An 18,808-nucleotide genomic window follows, 5' to 3' on the forward strand; every position below is an offset into this window, starting at 1 on the left:
AATTTTGGAATAATAGTAACATAGTTTGAAGAAACCTTGGAGGTCATCTAGTTCCCCCCCCTGCTCTTACATGAGACCTATACTATTTCTGATAAATGGCTATCCAGTCTCTTCTTAAAATCCTCCAGCAATGGGGCACCCACAACTTCTGAAGGCAATTTGTTCCACTGGTTAATTGTTCTCACTTAGTTATAGATTGCTTCTGTCCTTGGTTTGTTTCCATTCATTACTTCTTGTCCTGCCCACAGGTGCTTTGGTAAATAAGTTGCCCCCCCCTCTTCCTTGTGGCAGTCCTTTAAGTACTGGAAGACTGCAATCATGTCACCCTGGTCCTTTTCACTAGACTAGGTAAACCTAACTCCTGCAGTCATTTTTTGTATGTTTTTGTTTCTAGGCCACCCTATGACTATCATTAAGTGTTGTATCTTATGATTCTTGACTCTTGAATCTTTTCTTTTATGTACACTGAGAGCATGTGCACCAAGACAAATTCCTTGTGTATCCAGTCACACTTGGCTAGTCAAGAATTCTCTTCTCTTCTCTTCTCTTCTCTTCTCTTCTCTTCTCTTCTCTTCTCTTCTCTTCTCTCTTCTCTTCTCTTCTCTCCTCTCCTCTCCCCTCCCCTCCCCTCCCCTTCCCTTCCCTTCCATTCCATTCTATTCTAATAATTTTTGTTGCTCTTCTCTAAACTCTTTCCAAAGTCTCAACATCTTTTTTGTATTGGGTTGACCAAAACCGAATGCAGTATTTTACGTGTGGTCTTACCAAAGCTTTATAGAACAGTACTGGTATGATTTGATGGAATGATTTGACAATTTTTCTGTCCCCCCGTCCCCCCCGGAAAATCAAGTTGTCATGAATGCATATATATTTCCACTACACACAGAAACACACCAATATATATACTACATGTGTAGAAAATACTGCTCAACCTGTTTTAATTCTTTTTAACCAGGTTTGTTATTTTAACATTTAATATTTAATAGCTTATTTTCTTCTTTTATCCCATTTAAAATCATTTCTTATTTCCCCAGTTGACCAATGTTTTCTTTTTTGCCCATATGAACCAACTAATCATTTATCTCTCCAGTATTAGACTTAAAACTTTTCCTCACTTTGACTCTTTCTTTTACTGATTACTCTATAGTCATTAATGCATATTACATGAATTTATCAGATTTCTATAAATTGGACAATTTCTCTAAAGATGATTCTCTATAATAACTGCAAGATTATGATTTGTTAGTTACTATTGCAAAGGTTTTTGGAATTTTTTGGGAAATAGAAAATATATCATGAAATTACAGATTAACATTGTGTTCCCATTTAACAGTAGTTACATAATACTTACGTATGCTGACAGCCATGTGGTAACAAGGGGAGGGTAATAGGGAGCTGCAGGGATGCTACGTAGAGATTCATCCATTGCATCAAAGTTTTTGTGAACTAAGCGTAGAAGAGATACCACAGGTCAAGAACCTTTTGATAAAACAAAGACTGTTTGCACATGTAAATGTTACAGCAACTTTCCTAATGTTTCATGTTCTCAACTGGTGAAACTCATCTGGCAATTTTACAAAAACACTAATTCCTAATCTTGGATACATCTATCTAAAATAAAATACTGGCTTTAATGCTGCAAATGTCCACAATTTCATGCCATAGAACAATGTTTTGGGCTATCTACAGATGGATTTTGAGAAGATTTATGTTGAAGCTTGGTGATCATCTGTCTCATACACCTAATATGGAAGGGCTTGGCATTAGGTAATCTGCTTTGGGAATAGTATTTACCCTCTTATCTTCCTTTCTGCTCTTGCATAAAGGCAATGTAGAATGTAGCAAAATGAATAGAAGAGGCAGCCTCAAATGACATGTTCCATGTTCATCAAATTTGTAACTCCAGTTGGCTGGAGTTTCCGGGTAAATTGCAATTGTGGAGTGGGGTTGTGGGATGAAGCAGGAAGGAGTTCTCCCAGTCTTCCAGAGGGAGCTTCCTCCCTGTCTCATACTCATGGCTTGTTAACCAGACTATTTTTGAATATTTTTGAAAAAAGTCTAATGCCTTTTCAAGATAGCACTAAAGCTGTGTTCAAAAATATTCTATGTGAAAGTTCACAAATTCAGAACATTGTAAGAAACATTGGAGAATTCTCTCCCACCTTACCCAATATCTTTCTATTGCATTTATGACCTGTCACTTAGCCAAAATTTGATTTTTTTTCAAAAACATTGAAAATAAGATCATAGCAGTGACAAATAATAAGGGTGATAATGAATCATTCAGGAAAATGTCTCTACTCATTTTGACAAGCCTATTGTCAGGATTCGGCAGTTACCTCAATTAAATCATGAGTCTCGAGCCAAACTTCCAAAACTTCAAAAGGATTTATTGGGAGTTAACATGTCCGGCACTGCCTGGGTGTAGCCAACTCTGAGACACATAATTCATTGTCACCCTGGTTTCCCCTCACCCCCTGGGTGTATCATAATTAATATACTCCAATGAGACACATCCATAGCCAAGGGTTATCAATCATGTTCTCCAGTTAGATATTTGCATGGCAGAAACTTCAGTCACCTAGTTATTATCTTTGAAAACTATGGAATGCACTTCCAATTTCCAAGCTGCCCCACTGCTCTTTAAAATCCCTTTGCCTCTCCCTTTCTGTTGGCAACTCTAAAAAGACCATAGAAATATTTTATGATTTGACATCTATACTTTTCATTTCCAACCACCAGTTCTGTTTTCCACTACATTATTTTTTCTATAAACATTGCAGTTTTTATTGATGATCTATGTAGTAATGAAGCAAAACCCTTTTTATGATCAATCCAGACAATATGTAAATTGTTGTTTTGCCTTTTGCAATTCTCCAAAACCATTTTATCAATCAGAAGTTGATATTTTGTACTTCTGCTTTTTTTTCTTTCTTTCTGTTCTACTGGGAGGATGTTATTTTCTTCTAAACATTCTTCTGGATATGGTTCACTATAATGCTTATGAGTAATTTAAACATTGTAGACAAATACGTTATTGGCCTGTAGTTTCCTTGTGTCCCTTTGGCTGGGTCATTTTAAATCAGATATGTTTTGCCAGTTATTAACCAGTCGCTGATGTCTTTTATGCAAATTTTCATTAAATCATTCAGCTATAATTGGATGTAAGCTACTCAGATATTTAAACCAAAAGCTATAGAACTGGATAATTTCCAGGTGTTCAATTTTTAATCCATTTCACTTAATTTATAAACAATTATTATTACTTCTTCAATTTGATTTTTACTAAACTTGTCTTCAAATTCTTATACTAATCCAACATTTTTATTATAGTCTTTTTGAGTTTCCAATAGATCTTTCCAAAACTGGATTGTTTTCTTTTTTGTTTGTTTTCCATTTTCATAGTTTCTATTGCCATTTATACTTTGTAGAAACTCCTCTGGTCTGATTGAAATACTGATTTTACTTAAATTAGATTATTCAGGCCTCATAGCATTCAATTTTCTTAGCTATTGCTGTTATTTTTTTCCTTAATGATTTCCAAAGCTGCTTCAATTTTTCTGGCGCTAAGCCAATATTTTTTAATTAGGCTCGACTTGATCCTTACATTCTTCGGTATTTGTCCTTTCATGTTCACTTAAGAACATGATTGCATCTGATCTTAATTTCTTTTTCTTGGTCTCCAATATAAAGTTCCAGTATGGAATTAAATATAATTTTCATTTGGGTTTTCTAATTCTAACCCAATACCCAGTTTTGTAATCACTACTGCTGTAATCACTACTTTTGTAATCACTACTACGGGCAAGCGAGTCAGACTGTTTGATAAATGTTGCTTTAATTCATGCTAATGCCTTATTTGCATGCTTCAGGATAGGTGACAGATATTTTGGAGACACCCGATTCAGTGCTGCCAGTATTTGTCTTTCTACTACTGTGCTTTTCATATAATAAGGCCAGGTCTTATTTTTTTTTGAGCCCCCCCAAAATGGCTAGGCTGTCTTTTTGGGAGTGACTTAATTCCCCTCCCTTGCATCTTTGGGCGGGCAGGCAGCGATGGCTTAGATGTTGACCTCAGCTTTGGTGGGGCACTTCATATTGGGGTCAATGCAGGCAGCACCATATCCGGGTGTGCAACAAAAGTACTTCCTAATGGCAAGCCCCCCCACACCATTCCCCCCCATTTTGCATGTTTTAATATAGGCCTTAATTGGGGGGGGGGGCTTAATTTCATTTCATGCCTATAAAACATGCTGGGACTTCCTATTGGGGGAGGCTGTATTGTTGGAGAAACAGGGTAGTAATTCTTCATATGCCATTATTTTATTTTTTCATTCTTCTTCTCAGGAAGTCAGTTCATAGGTTGTTTCAGTGCTTGCCTCTCCTGGTTCTGTTATTAGTACCTCTTCTAAGTTACCATTTCTGTAGTCCAGCTATTTTCAGCTATTTTCTCTCTATTTCCAATTGTTTTCTGAGTTTCGTCTAATATTCTACTATTGCTTTGGGATCTTCTATTTTCACAATTTTTCTGTCCCTCCCACCCCACCCAGTTCTGCATCCCTGAATATTTTATTTCTAGTAATGAATCTCCTTTGATCTGCTAATTGTTGTTCAGTGACATTTGAGTCTGGATAAATGCTTTTCCACAGTTCAAACATTCATTTTATGTAGCCTTGTTTTGTTGGCTCCAATTTATAATAGCAGGGCAAAATGTCCCTAACCCCAACACAGTAAAGTTTTGTCTGTGGTTGTTGTTCTTTAGTAAACCTATAGAGTTAGGCCAGGTTGCCCAGCCATAGTTTCTGAGGCTCATTGCTCATTGCTCACTGGTCAACAGATACCCTGGTACTCTGAGCCACAGTGGTGCAGTGGTTAGAGTGCAGTAGTGCAGGCTACTTCTGCTGACTGCCGGCTGCCTGCAGTTTGGCAATTCAAATCTCACCAGGCTCAAGGTTGACTCAGCCTTCCATCCTTCCAAAGTGGGTAAAATGAGGATGAAAATTTTGAGGGGGCAATATGCTGATTCTGTAAACCACTTAGAGAGGGCTGTAAAGCACTGTGAAGTGGTATATAAGTCTAAGTGCTAGTGTAAACCTTGTAAGTCTAAGTGCTGGTGTAAACCTTGTTGACCTGGGTGATGACTGATCCAGTATAGAATTTGTTTTCTGTTTCTCACCATATTAAGTAAGTTGATGGATATACTTAATCTGGCTTTTCCATTAAGACCTCTCTGGCATGCATAACCCTTCTGGTTTTATAAGATAGCTCTCAATCTCTTCAGAACATCACAAGCCCCTACTCCATAAAAATATTAAAATAAGAAAAATACAGTGATAGGCAAAAATGAAGATCAAAAATGGGAAGAGTGACAAAAAATGATGACAAAAGAGTGACAAAAACTAAAAGAAACAAGCCAACATAGTCCAAAGTGGGCTTCAATCAACCTTGTTAAGAGTCTAAGTGAAAAGAGTCTGTGTTAGTGGTTAGTTAGTTCAAAATTCTTCATAATTAATGGTTGGATACTTCTGAAAAATTGGTAGATTGAATTGTTTGAATCAATCAATACTGCAGTGGTCCTGCTTTATGCTCCAATCAGAGATTTTATGATGACTTCCAATACCTGCGGATACACAGACATACACACAAAAGGAAGTCATGCTAACTGTAGGGTTCTAAAATGCTTAAAGTTGGAAGTAAAAGAACAACTAGAATAGGGAGGCAATTTGGCCTTGGTATACAAAAAAAGATACTGCATGTGCAATCAGAGATAATTCCTACTAGAAATAAACATGGGAAAATCTAAAGAGACTAGAGAGTAGCTCTCTAAAATGCTAAAAGGAAAGTGTTTTAGGTACAGGAAATGGAAGGAAAAGTGTATCACAGAAGAATATAGACACTGAAGAACTGTGTTAGAAATATTAAAGCTCAAAACGAGTTGTGACTTGCAAGAGATATCAAAAACAAAGAAAAAAGGATTGATTTACACTAGAGGCAAATGGGAAAGTAAATAAAACATAACTCCATTCTGAGGAAGAGATAGATTTAAGCTAGACATTTGTTCACCGAACCCATTGTGAAACCGGTAGAAGCCTACCACTGCATAATTGTGTACATAATGTGCCCTGGAAAATTTGCACCATCATTGCTATAAATTAAATTAGATGCTTCTAAGACTGACTTGCCTTGTTAGAATATAGATTTATGTTAACACTTAAGCTACTTAGGGTCAAACATAATTAAACAGATAACATCAATATAAAGACAAAATGAAACAATCATAACTGAATTACTATAAATGTGCAAGGGTTTTATTTTGAGAGTTCCAAGCCTTAGGGAATTATTAAAAAGATTCAAAAGGATTGAAAAATAAGTGACAATCATAATTGCAGTACATGTTTTGCTGCAATATTTAAACCTGGATGTTGAAACCTGATTCACTTTTATAATTGTTCATTATTATTGGCTCAGTTTTATTGGGTCATGTGTAATCTTGTCTATGGGTCAAAATTTCATCACTTTTCCCCCCTATCATGTGGGTAAAGGACCAGACAATGAGAGGGCTGGGTAGAATATTAACCAGTAGAGATGTGTATTCCTTTTGGACTCTATGCGTGCAGTTTTGTTCTCTATTATGTAAGATGCTCATCTTCCAAGAAAGTACAAATATTAACTTATTCTGATGTGATGTTTGTACTTAACAGTTCCTGTCAGTAAAATCAGCACAAGTAAATATAAGAGAGAGTTATCTGGATGATAGGAACAGAAGTAGCAGAATGGATTGTAACAATTCATCATTTATATTCTGTGGTTCAGGGAAATGCAGTGTGATCAAAGTTAATTTTATTGCCAGAGATCATGAATGGACACAGTTGGAGCTAAATGTCAGATGAGCTCTCAATACATATGGCCTGCTCAGAGTCCATTTTATTTAATTGTGATCATTTGTAAGCAAGGTAAAAACACGGAAGCAGGGTAACAGCTGTATTAAAGTTAAGATTTTAAAAAATGGAGAAAAGAAACAACTGAATAAAATATATAAAACCATATAATAATACAAAACATAAAGATAGAATAGAAATAAATTAATGACATGAAATGAAAATATTATAAAATAGAAAAGAATTATGTGATGGTATCACTCCAGGATTAAGACATTTTATGCCTTCTGATGAAAATTGCTGCTGATGCACATAGAACAAACGTTATTGGTGATGGTAGCATTCCAGTCTGTGATTAGGAAACGAAATGTCTCTCCCTTATAACAGATCTGCCTTTTCGTTAGGAGGCAGCAAAAGCATGTCTGCATATAAATTGCTATACAAAAAGCAGTGGAAAAATACATGAAAAAGGATTTCCAGAAGGGCATCATCTTCTACTGCATTTCCCATTTGTACTGAGAGAATAAGCCATTGAAATGAGCCAAAGCAAAGGTTCTGTTATGCCAGGCAAAGAAACTTGAATAGTTTACAAATATAAATCAAATTTGAACCTGCCGCTGAGAGCTGGCTGTAGCACAAAACCCATCTGCTATGCAACATCAAAGATTTTTTCATCTTTAAAAAAAAATTGGCCTAAGAACAACAAAGAATAGATAGAAAGGCCACAATAACATAGCTGAGATTTTTGCTTCCATCTTGATGAAAAGCCATCAAGGAAAATTAATGGGCCAGTGAGCTATTGGAAAACAGGAGTGTAAGCCAGTAAGAAATCAGAAAATGCAGATTCTCAGCTCCCATAAACCCATACGTTCTATACAGATTAAAGTTTCCATATAAAAGAATGCTCATAAAAATACATTGAATGATATCTAAAGACTTTGAATTATTGTATATGCATATCTGTACTATGTAATACTGGGATACAAGTAGTTGTTAACTTAGGACTACAATTGAGCTCCAAATTTCTGTTGCTAAGTAATATTATTGTTAAGTGAGCTTTGCTGCATTTTATGACCTTTCTTGCGACAGTTGTTAAGTGAATTACTTGTTAAGTGAATCTAACTCTCTCTCCTCTCCCTCCTCCTCCCCCCCCGCCCAGCCTCCCAATTGACCTGGCTTGCCGGAAGTCATCTGGAAAGGTTATAAAACTGGTTCTCAACATGACCCTGGGACAGCCAGTGGCTAAGTGCCCAGATTTTGATCACGTGACTGTGGGAATGTTATAGCTGTCATGACAGTGGAAACTGGTCATGAGTCAATTTTTAATGCCATTTTTTGTAACTTCAAACAGTCATTGAACAAATGGTTGTAAGTCGAGGGCTACCTACCTGTACGACTTAGCTCTAGATATATACAGCTTTTGACATTCAAACATCTGTTGACAAACATATCCAGTTATGTATCTTACATGCAGCTTTCCTTAATGCTTTGCCTTTCTTCCATGATAGACTAGAATCCCAAATCAAATCAAGACAGAAAATAGCAATATAAAAACTACACAGTGTCCATATAGTGTCCAAGAGGACTGCTGAGGTCAGTACTAAAGTGAAGGCCTATGAAATGTCACTGTTATAATGGATGATAAATAGGAAGTTGGCACAAACTCTTATAAAAAGAATCTCCTGTACTGTAGGACTGGACATTAGGCTCAAATTGATATGAAGATCAGTGTCATAGATCTGTTGTAGGAGAACCCTTCTGGCATTTTCAAACTTAATGAGTTTAGGTTGTATGTTGCAATTTATTTTTCTTTTATCTTCCTTGCTTTATAATAGCAGTTCATGTTAACTTTTGTCTTCTGGTTTAAAGGTTTTAATAAAAATTAATAAAAACTAATAAAAATCCTTAATCAAAAATTTTCTTGCACCCTTTTCTTGCACCTTTTTCTTTTTCTTTTATGAACTTTTTCTTTCTTCCTTTCTATATGTGTTATCTTTTATCTTCTGGTTTAAAAGTTGTAATAAAAATATATATTAAAAGAAATCTGAGGAACAGTAAGAAAACCATACTGTCTACAGGGATATACTGTCCCTTCAAACGAAACTCTGAAAATCATATAATGAAACTATACTGAGATCTGCACTCCAAGATAAAGAGGTGTGGTACAACATTTCAAGGCATTTAGTATACAGGTAGTTCTCAACTTATAACCACAATGATGCCCAAAATTTCTGTTGCTAAGCAAGACACTTGTTAAGTAATTTTTGCCCCATTTTACAACTTTTCTTGTTAAGTAAGTGTTAAGTGAGTCACTGTTGTTAAGTTAATAACATAATTGGTGAGTGAATCTGGCTTCCCCGTTGACTTTGCTTGTCAGAAAGTCACAAAAGTTGATCATATGACCCTGGGACACTGCAGGCATCATATATGTGATTCAGTTGTCAAGCCTCTGAATTTTAATCATATAACAATGGGGAGGCTGTCATGATCATAAATATGAAAAACTGTCAGAAGTCACTTTTTTCAGTGTTGTAACTTCAAATGGTCACTAAAAGAATGGTTGTAAATCGAGGACTACCTATATATAAAACCATTTAGCGGGAGTCCCATTAATTTCCTATTTATGGATTTGGCTAGCTCACAGTTACAACCTTGCAGCATCCCACAGTCAAAGGATCGTTATTTGTGACCATCGCTGCTGGCTTTTGAGAAGAAAAATCAGTGGGGAAGCTGGCAGGAGGTTATAAATGGTAATCACATGATATCACACTTAATAACATCGGGAGATTTGCTTAATGAAGGCAATTGAAAGGAGTAGAACTGCCATTGCTAAGCCATGCGGTCAGATGATGTCTAGCTTTACAACCATGTTGCTTAACAGCTAGAGTTTGGTTCCAATTGTCATTGTTAATTGTGGATATCTATAATTTTTCTTCTAAATACAAAAAGGCCAGTGCCTTTCTCATTCCTGTCTGAGAAAATTACATGATGACTACAATGTCATCAAAACGCCAGAATCACTCATTCTACTACGAGGGGAGGCTGGTAAGCAGGGATCATAAGTGCCTGAACTATTTGATTTATATAGAAGTTAAAAAGCAAGAGGGCTAATATATAACCTTCCTTTAACCCCTGTAAGTTGGAACAACTTCAGAAAGATGGATGTCTAAGGTTACTGAGTGACTTTGGGCCACTTTCTTAACCCAACCTATTTTTCAGGGTTGTTATTATGGACAAAATAGAAGGAGGAAGTATCAGGAACATCCACAACCTTAAGTTATAATTAAAAAAGAGAAAATATAACAACATCGAACTCTCAGAGAGGAGTTAAAGACACTGGATATGTAGAAGCAGCTTTTTGCCAATGGTGTATTGTCTTAATCTTTCCAGTTTCTCTATCCCTTGGAATAAATTCAGAAGCTGACTTTTGCAACTAAGGTTGCAAAACAGGGAATGGTGGGCAGTGGTGGAGAGTGGGGGAGAAGCAGTATATTTTTCAGCCAAATGGTGAAGGACAAGACCATAGTCTAGAGCTGACGTTGCCCTCTAAAATCAGCCTGCTCCTTAGAAATAGCATTGCTTTGAGCACAATCCAGTTTGAATATAGAAACCTGGCATATGGTCTACTTATCGCATTGAGTAAACTAATAGACTTGTAATTTATTGGGTCTAGTCTATGTATTTTTATTGAATGGAATTATAACTTAGTTCCAGTCATATGAAAATAGTTTGAAATATTAATAATGAGTAAATGAAGCAGGCATATTTTCCCTTAGTTCTGTGAGAATGAAAGGAGGTGGGGGAAGACAGAGAGAGATAATACAGTACATTGTCTCCATCTAAAGTTTATGTCCATACATGTTCTAATTTGACTTAATCTAAAGCCAGCCTTAATGCCACCAGCTGTCTTCAGAACTGTCAGTGACAAATGGGAGTGAAAAGATGCTCTTTTCTCATTTTAGGTCTCTATTACTTGTATTGGCATTGTGTGAAAATGCTATTTCCTTTAACTTTTCTGATTTGTAGAAAAATGCCAGATTATCAATGAACCAAAAAGACTTGAAGAGTCTCCAAGAAAAACACAAGTAGATCCATTGGCTGTCAAGGGGACAAAGTTTGATGTCCAGTCAAGATTAAAACCAAAGAAATCACCTTACATTCAATCAAAAAAAACCCCAAAATCTCAACGAATAACTAAAATTCGCAATTACAATATAAAGGACTGAGATTTCACTGAACTATCAAATTTTCTTTGTAAGGCATGCTGAGATTCTTTGCTTTTTATTACAGTATAAAATAATTTAAATATTAGTCTGTCAGCTGCATTGATATTGCTAATCTCGTATTATTGCATATTGAAAATGCTCATTTTTCTTTTTCTCCATTGAATAAAATGTAAAAGTCTACCCAAAATACTGTATTTACTTTAACCATGGTTGCTCATAACCATAATTGCTAAGGTTCACTTGACAGCACCCATCTACATAATGGTGAAGGACAATTGCTTCTCTATCATTATACAATAGTTGTGAACATGGACTCTTCCCAGTATTTGATTTCACATATTTTCAGCCATCTGCACTTGGTAGCTCTCCTGATTTGGCCAGTACATCCAAAAATACGTTATATGTTAAAATATGTTGTCATAGGAGAATACATATATTACTAGTATGTACTGAGTTTGTACATCCGCATTCCACAGATTAATTGCATATATTGTTTTCTGCCATAAGCCACATGGCTTTTGAGTGGCATGCCAAGGGCTGCACTTCAAAGGAAATTAATACCTAACTTTTATTGAAACATCATAAACATTAATAAAACACAGTTTGTAGTATTGTTTCCATGTATTCAATAGCCATGCTTTCACTTTAAAAATTATAAGGATTCTGAGGATTATGTTTTAAAGCGTGTGAGGCTGTTGGTAAGTCTGAAGCCTCAGATGCAAGATTCTCGACCTAGGGTAGTGTTTCCTCTTGTTCTCAGGCCTCCTTTCCACTTAAAATTTATACATTTGCTATTACTTCTCACAATTGTGATTGTTTGATGGGATTTTAATGTTATAATATTTTTCAACATAGCCTGGCACAAAACCCTTCTGTGAGGAAAATGGGTCATTTAATATGTGATTGATAATTTATTATTATAAAATAAAAATTGAAGAGCTGAGAGAGTCTTGGGGGACCTTTAGAGATCCTAGGATCACACTTTAAAAAACATTGGCCAAGTGCATTAATAGAAGTGTCAATCGTACCAACTGGAAAATCCAGAAAGGATACTCGAGTCCAACAGCATCAGAGATATAATCACGGATCCAACAGTCTTGCAATAAATACTAATTACTTAACAATTAAAATAATAAAAACTATTAACTATAAAAAAGATATGATTAACCACTCAAAGTGCCTATATGCTGTCCAGCTCAAGAATGCCATCACAGTAGGACTAAGAAATAGGAAAATAGAAACAAAAAATGTACAGACTCATGTTTTAAAAAACTACTGTAGAGAATTCATAGAAACAGAAGTGAGTCTTTATAACAGTATAATGCATAGCACGCCAGATAGCATGATGTCCATGCTGGTTGGGAATGGTGGTGTTGGAAGAAATATCCTTCTGGGTTCAATTCCAAGTGGGGAAAAAGACACTAGAAACATGGAGGCTATTTGGAAAGATGGTTTTAATGGTCCACATGGCTTGAAGATGATCACATGCTCCAAGGTAAAGAAAAAGAGAGAAAAAGGGCTGGCCGCGATGCTGAGAGACCCTTATATACCCTCTGTTGGGCCCTTCCTTAGTGTTTCCTGTTCTTATGCAAGAAATGTATCCCATAGGCTGTCAGACTCCCAGGGGCGGGGGTCTTGGCTAATTTTGTAGGTTTTCCTGAGTTCCAGGCTTGGTTGAGCCTTGCTGGATGATGATACACTGAAAGGGCTCTTGGGCAATTGCTATACCTTTACCCGGAGATCTTTGTTATGTAAATTATTCTGGCCCAGACCTTAATGGCCCACCCATTAACAAAAGTGGCGGGGCTGAGTTTCTGCGTGAGTTTCTATTTTACTCTTTTTAGGAGAAATATTTCCCTTTTTAATATTTCCCAGGATATTTCAATTTTCTAGGAGAGGGGTGGGTGCTAACTTCCTACAATGGGAATTATATTTCAATACGCCAGAAGGCCACCAGACTGAGAAACTCTTGAGATACAGGCAAAAATCTTTAAAAAGATTCATAAATAGGGATTTGAACTGTGCTTTCCCAGCTTACTATACTCCACATGTTCAAAATATTGTGTCTAATAAATAACATTGTCTTTCAAAAAGTGACTCAGATTCCACCTGTCAAGTTCAGACTGCATTTTTTCTGCTCTCTACTACTGTCTCTGGGTAAAATACATTCACAAAGAGTTCTGTGGCACTTTAAAGACTGCTACATTTAATTATAGTTTAAGCTTTTTTAGGGGGCACTTCTAGTCTGTGTTGCTTTTATAAAGAGTGGGGAGTATTACATTTGGGCCAAGCAGACATAAATCTATGAATAGGTTAGGAACTCACAAATATATTGAAAAGAGATGGAAAAGCCACACTTAAAAAGATAACCAGAATACAGGCAGCCAACAAGATAGTACAAGCTCTTAATCCTAGTCAGAGGATCCTACATTCTGCAGTGAAGCAAATCTAGAAAGACAAAAGATGTAAGAATAGTTGAGCACTATTTAATGAAATGTAACTGTTTCTTGGGCCTATATTCTTCCAAAGCAGCAAAAATAAAATCCCTGGGGTTGGAGTGAAGTAATTTGGAGTCCACTTAAAAGACTGAACGGTAGTAACCCGGGAAGCTCGTATTCTTCTGAGGTGAATGACCTGAAATAAGCCACAATTCACAAGCTCTTCTTGCATCACCAACAGCTTCATTTCCTAAACAGACCCGTCCCCCTAAATACAGTCACCATATCACCCTATCTCCTAGCAACACCCACACAGCCTCTGGAATTGGTGGAAGCACAACCACGCCTACATCTCTCGGCTTTCTGATTGGGCACTCCTATCAATGACCCAGGGCCCCGAAAGAAATGTGTTCTTTTGTGTATTTCATTTTAGCCGGGTTTAAGAGAAAGAACTCGGTCAGAGGGTATCAAGACGAGCAGTGCGACTGGCGTTGATCTCCTAGGTCACCAGCCGCTTCCTCAGGGAAGAGCGCCTGTGGCCAATTAGACTCGTCTGGCAAAGTACTGGGCCGAACGTCGAAGAAATAAACTTGCCTAATTATTATTTTTTTCCTTTGCCGGCTGGGACTGGCTGGGAAAAGGAATTAATTATGCTCTTCTCCCAGGTTTCACTAGACTATGTATACACGCAGCTATTCCTAAAGCGAGGCTACATCTCCCAGCCGCCCATCTTTCCCTTGAGGCTGGGGAAAATGAATTCAACTGCATCCCGTATCACTTCTCGAGCAGGCCAGGCGCCTACGAGCTACGGAAGGAAGCCTCCTTCTAGACAGCAAGCGGGCTTCCCTCCTCCATCACCACCATTGCAGCTGCCGGCACCAGGTGGCTCTCGAGAAAGCATCACGCGATCTCCTCGAAGTGGGCCAGGAGGAACAAGGCGCGAGTCTTTTTGGGGGGCGGGGGGTGGGCTCGGCTAGCGAAGTCCGTCGGTTCACTCCACCGAGAGACGGTGCGTTAGAGTGGTAAAAGTTTCGTGGAGCGGGGGGGTACGTGTGAAGTAAATGAACTCTTTAAGAGAATGGCGAACATTCCGGCATAGTGATTAGCGCTTAAAGACACACACACCCACCCGCTTTCAACATCCACAAAACTCTCCTAGTGACTTCACGGCCAGCCCGTTTTTTTGTTTTTGTTTTTTGCCTTCCCTGCCCCTCAGATCGAGGGAAGGAAGCAGACCACCTTGCGCTCCGAGAGAAAAGACGGATATCTAACCATAATCCATCCATAACTATTGTGGGTCCCAAAGAATCGCCTCCTCTTGTCTTGTCCAACGTTGTGGTGTCTTCCTCCCCTCCCCCAGCCTCCGCCGACATTTTGTAGGGCCAGGGTTTGGAGAGGCCTCGGATGGTGCCTAGGGTATGGACGACGACGCGTGTTCTTTGCTTCCCTTCCTCCCCATCGGTGATCGCGAGAAGATCCCGTAAGCCAGGGCCTGGCATTGCCCCAGGATCTGCTCCGGGAGGCCCAGCGCCGGCTCTCATTGGACTGAAGCAAAAAAGCAAACTGTCAGCCCATGTGGCGTGGCCACCGGAGGTGGTGGCTGTTTAAATAGGCGCCGGGAGCTAGAGGGAGACAGTGAGAAAGAAACGGAGAGCGCAGAGTGCGCCAAAGCAAAGCACTGGGAACGAAAGAGGCAAATTAGCCGAGAGACCTGCGTGCCTACTAGCAGTCGGATAAGCGCACCTCCTCCGCCAACCAGCTTTCAGCAGCTGCCGCATCGCTTGTCTCAGCACCGACCTGCTGCCTGGCCGACCTCAGGGACACCTGAGCAGGTAACCGGCTTAGCGCTGCTTGGAAAGAGGCATCCAAAACTTGGATGGGGTTTTCTGGCGTGAATGAAAAGAAACGGCGGGAAGCTAAAATGGAGCCTGTGGCTGGAACGGCGTTCACGGAGGGGACGGGGGGGACGGGACGGGACGCGGGGCCCGATTTATCCTTGGGAAGGGAGTATTCCACCAATTGGGGCGAGGAGAGAGGATGGAGGCATTTGTAGAAGGGCTTCAAATCCGTTCCCCCCGTCACCGAGGAGAGGCTCTTTTCTTTCCAGACCAACCATCTTCCTCCCTCTTGCTCCTGCGTGGGGAGGGGAAACCGGTATTGGAGAGGCACCACATCGCTGATGTGTTCCATTTTCCCAGCCTCTTTATGCAAAGTGGATTGTGTAAGCCTCCGGAATGGCTGAAACGCATCTCTTTTGAATGGAAGTTGTGTTGATTTGAGGCGACATCAATTTTTCAGGTGCCTTCTGAGACGCGGCGAAAGATTGTGTGTGCGACGCGTCGAGGCCTTGGAGGCGCAGGAAAGTCTGTAATTATACATTGAGCTGGCCTTATCAAATGAGAACAAAGACCGTTGAACTTAAAAACGATGCTAGTTTGGGTTGGCTCTTTTCTTTTTTTCTTTCTTTCTTTAGGCGGTGGAGTGGGAAACGAGGCTGTAGTTTGACCGTGTCCTTTTGGGAATCTCATCTTCCCTGTTGCCTTCAATAGAATGAAAAGGATAAATTCTGGGAGAGATTGTCATTTTGTAGTAAAACCAATAGGTTAAAATTAAGAGGTGGTTTCTGAGATTGTTGAAAAAGGGGGAGGGGTGTTTCATGAGAGGAGAACTAAGCCCTTCTGCATTGGAAGTGCTCTGCATCCAGCCATTTTGGTATCAAGCAGGGAAAGCAAGATAAGCTGACGTACCAATATTTATTTCTAAAGACCTTGTCCTAGAGGGAAATCTCTGGCTCTTATCATTTACATACAATAGTATGCAGAAAGAGCTAAGTCCTGAAATGCAAAAACTCGATGTTGTGAATATTCTGTGATTTTTCTATGAGGAAATTTGGAGATCTGATAATCTTCTTTGTTGCTCACAATCTAATTTGCCTCTTCTCTGGAAGATAATAACAAATGTGATAGTTCTGTTTGATACAGAAGGAAATCTTTTTACTATTGGACAAAATATGTAACTTATTACAATATATCTAGTATCTTCCAACTCCTCACCATCCTTGCTCCATTGATTTTGAAAGTCTACAATTGTGTTAATGATGCAAACATGATTTGACATTCAAAATTGTAACTACATAGTTTTATTAACACATTTTAATAAAGCTGGTGAAATACAGTTCTCACACTTTCACGTAATAAATGCATGCAACATTGAAACATTTAGGCATATATTTTATTTTAAACAGAGTAGTGGATGGCACATTCTCATTTATTAATACTTTTCTTGACCTGTAAATACATTAAGCTTTTAAGTATTTATTGACTTATTAAAAGTTTTTAAAATGATTCTGAAGTGAATGACATTTAAAAACAGCATAAAACTGTTATTTAGAATAATTTGAAAGCAATTTTAAAGCAGCCTTTTCCAATATTGAACCTTTTATATCTTCTGGACATTAACACTCCAAATTTGAAAACCAGTCCAACTTTTTGATATGTTAACTGGGGATGATGGAAACCATAGCTCCATCAGTATTTAAGGCAGAGGTCTCCAAACTTGTGAACTTTAAGACTTGTGGACTTCAACTCCCAGAATTCCTCAGCCAGCATAGCTGGAGAATTCTGGGATTTGAAGTCCACAAGTCTTAAAGTTCACAAGTTTGGGGACCCCTGATCTAAGGGCTGCAGATTGGGGAGAGCTGCTTTTAAAGCTACAGGAAGTAAGAATAAAATTGTGATAGTATGGTAAGTTCCTTTTTTCCATTAAAGCCAGTGGAAACAAAAAAACTTTAATTTCCTAGTCTACAAACAATTCATTCAGTGATGGCCCTAAATTAAAATACAGTTTTAACTTCAGCAGTACTAATCTGTTTGCAACAGTAGGTATTTGTTTTAAAATGGCTTTGTTTAATTGTTTGCATTTTATTTATCCTTAATTGAAATCCATGCCACACGTTATTAGTTCAGTGGTATAGAACATGAGTTGCTTCTAATTAGATATAGACTGCATAGTAATAGGCCAGCCCTGGGTTAGTAAACTTAGGAACAAGTCTTACTCAGTTCAGTAAGTTTATCCATAAGAAATTTGCTTAGGGTTACATAGGCTTTACTTGTACCACAAGTAACCAGGAAGAGAAGTAATTTACATTCAGTGAGTTCTCAGTCAACAAATTGAGGAACTAGAGCAAGTTGCATATCATAATAGCACTTCAGTTTTCTGGAAATACAAGTTTATTAATGGAAATACTGGATACATATAATAAAAATGACGTAATAGATTGGTATATAAAATCTGGGTTGAACGATCTTTTAAATTTTTGAAGTAGGCATGGTTGCAAGAGTTTTGAAATATATCAATGCAAACTGTCATGGCCAGCTTCAAAACAGATTTGAAATGTATTTGAACATATTTAGATGTCACACTAAACAATATTATAAACCATTTAAACTATAGTTTGTCATTTAAACTATAGTTTGCTTTAAAGAATCTACCTTCATTATTCAACAGATGATAGTTCAAGTAGTCCTGATGACTGTTTAACAAACTTTTAACAAACTGTTCAAATTAATTACAGCTGAGAAGATGGATGGCTTGTTAAAATTTAAAAATCCTTCCTCAGGGTTGTAAAATCAGAGAGGGGACAAAGGCATGTTTAAGAGGCAAATGTATTTGAGGCCCAGTAATATGGTTGATTTCTGTGCTATCTTTAAATTCTCCTGAAGAGCAGAGTATTCCAAATTAGAATAGCCAGTTCTTTTGGAACTGGGCAGCACTGACTGCAATACACTGTCTATCTCTTATCCATTAAACTGGTCAGAAGCCTTTGGTATGATTTCCTTTTCTCCTCAGATATATTGCTCAGGTATTCTAAAACGCAATATACTGGACTAAATTATTTTTATCTAAATCAGCAGTTTTTTTCTAGAATGATAATTCATTATTTATAAGGAAATAAGTTTGAAAAGCCAGCCCTTTGGATTCTATAAGTGGAATTTATACAAGGTTGGGACCTTGTGTTTCATTTTGGCCAGCAAAGCATTTTGGGTCATTATCAGAGGGATTCACAGCAGCTTCTAGATAATTTATTATAGCCATCAACTTAAGAAAAAGAAGTAATATATTTTACTTGCAGAAGTGAAAGAAAGCCACACTGGAAAAATTTAAGAAATCCCCAAAGATACATTCACAGGTATTTTGTATTATACAAGGACAATCCATTGGCCCCTTTAATATATGCTTGCTTTGGCAAAGGTAAATGTGAAGAATA

The 18,808-nt window shown here is 37.9% G+C and overlaps 1 protein-coding gene and 1 long non-coding RNA gene across 2 annotated transcripts in view; both read left to right on the forward strand.

The window, feature by feature from the left end:
* Positions 1-5,116: 5,116 nt before the first annotated feature.
* Positions 5,117-11,291, forward strand: LOC148127012 (uncharacterized). The gene is made up of 2 exons (XR_015741816.1): positions 5,117-8,471; positions 10,905-11,291. It is a non-coding gene; the product is annotated as an uncharacterized LOC148127012 (long non-coding RNA).
* Positions 11,292-15,136: 3,845 nt separating this feature from the next.
* Positions 15,137-18,808, forward strand: part of FASN (fatty acid synthase) — a 51,951-nt gene continuing 48,279 nt past the window's right edge. The window contains exon 1 of the mRNA XM_026701880.2: positions 15,137-15,374. The gene's annotated coding sequence lies outside the window, so the exon portion shown is untranslated. The remainder of the gene's footprint in view (positions 15,375-18,808) is intronic.

The sequence above is a fragment of the Pseudonaja textilis genome, chromosome 2 (genome assembly GCF_049901715.1).
Source record: "Pseudonaja textilis isolate UNSWEBS1 chromosome 2, rPseTex1.2, whole genome shotgun sequence".
In the NCBI taxonomy this organism is placed as follows: Eukaryota; Metazoa; Chordata; class Lepidosauria; order Squamata; family Elapidae; genus Pseudonaja; species Pseudonaja textilis.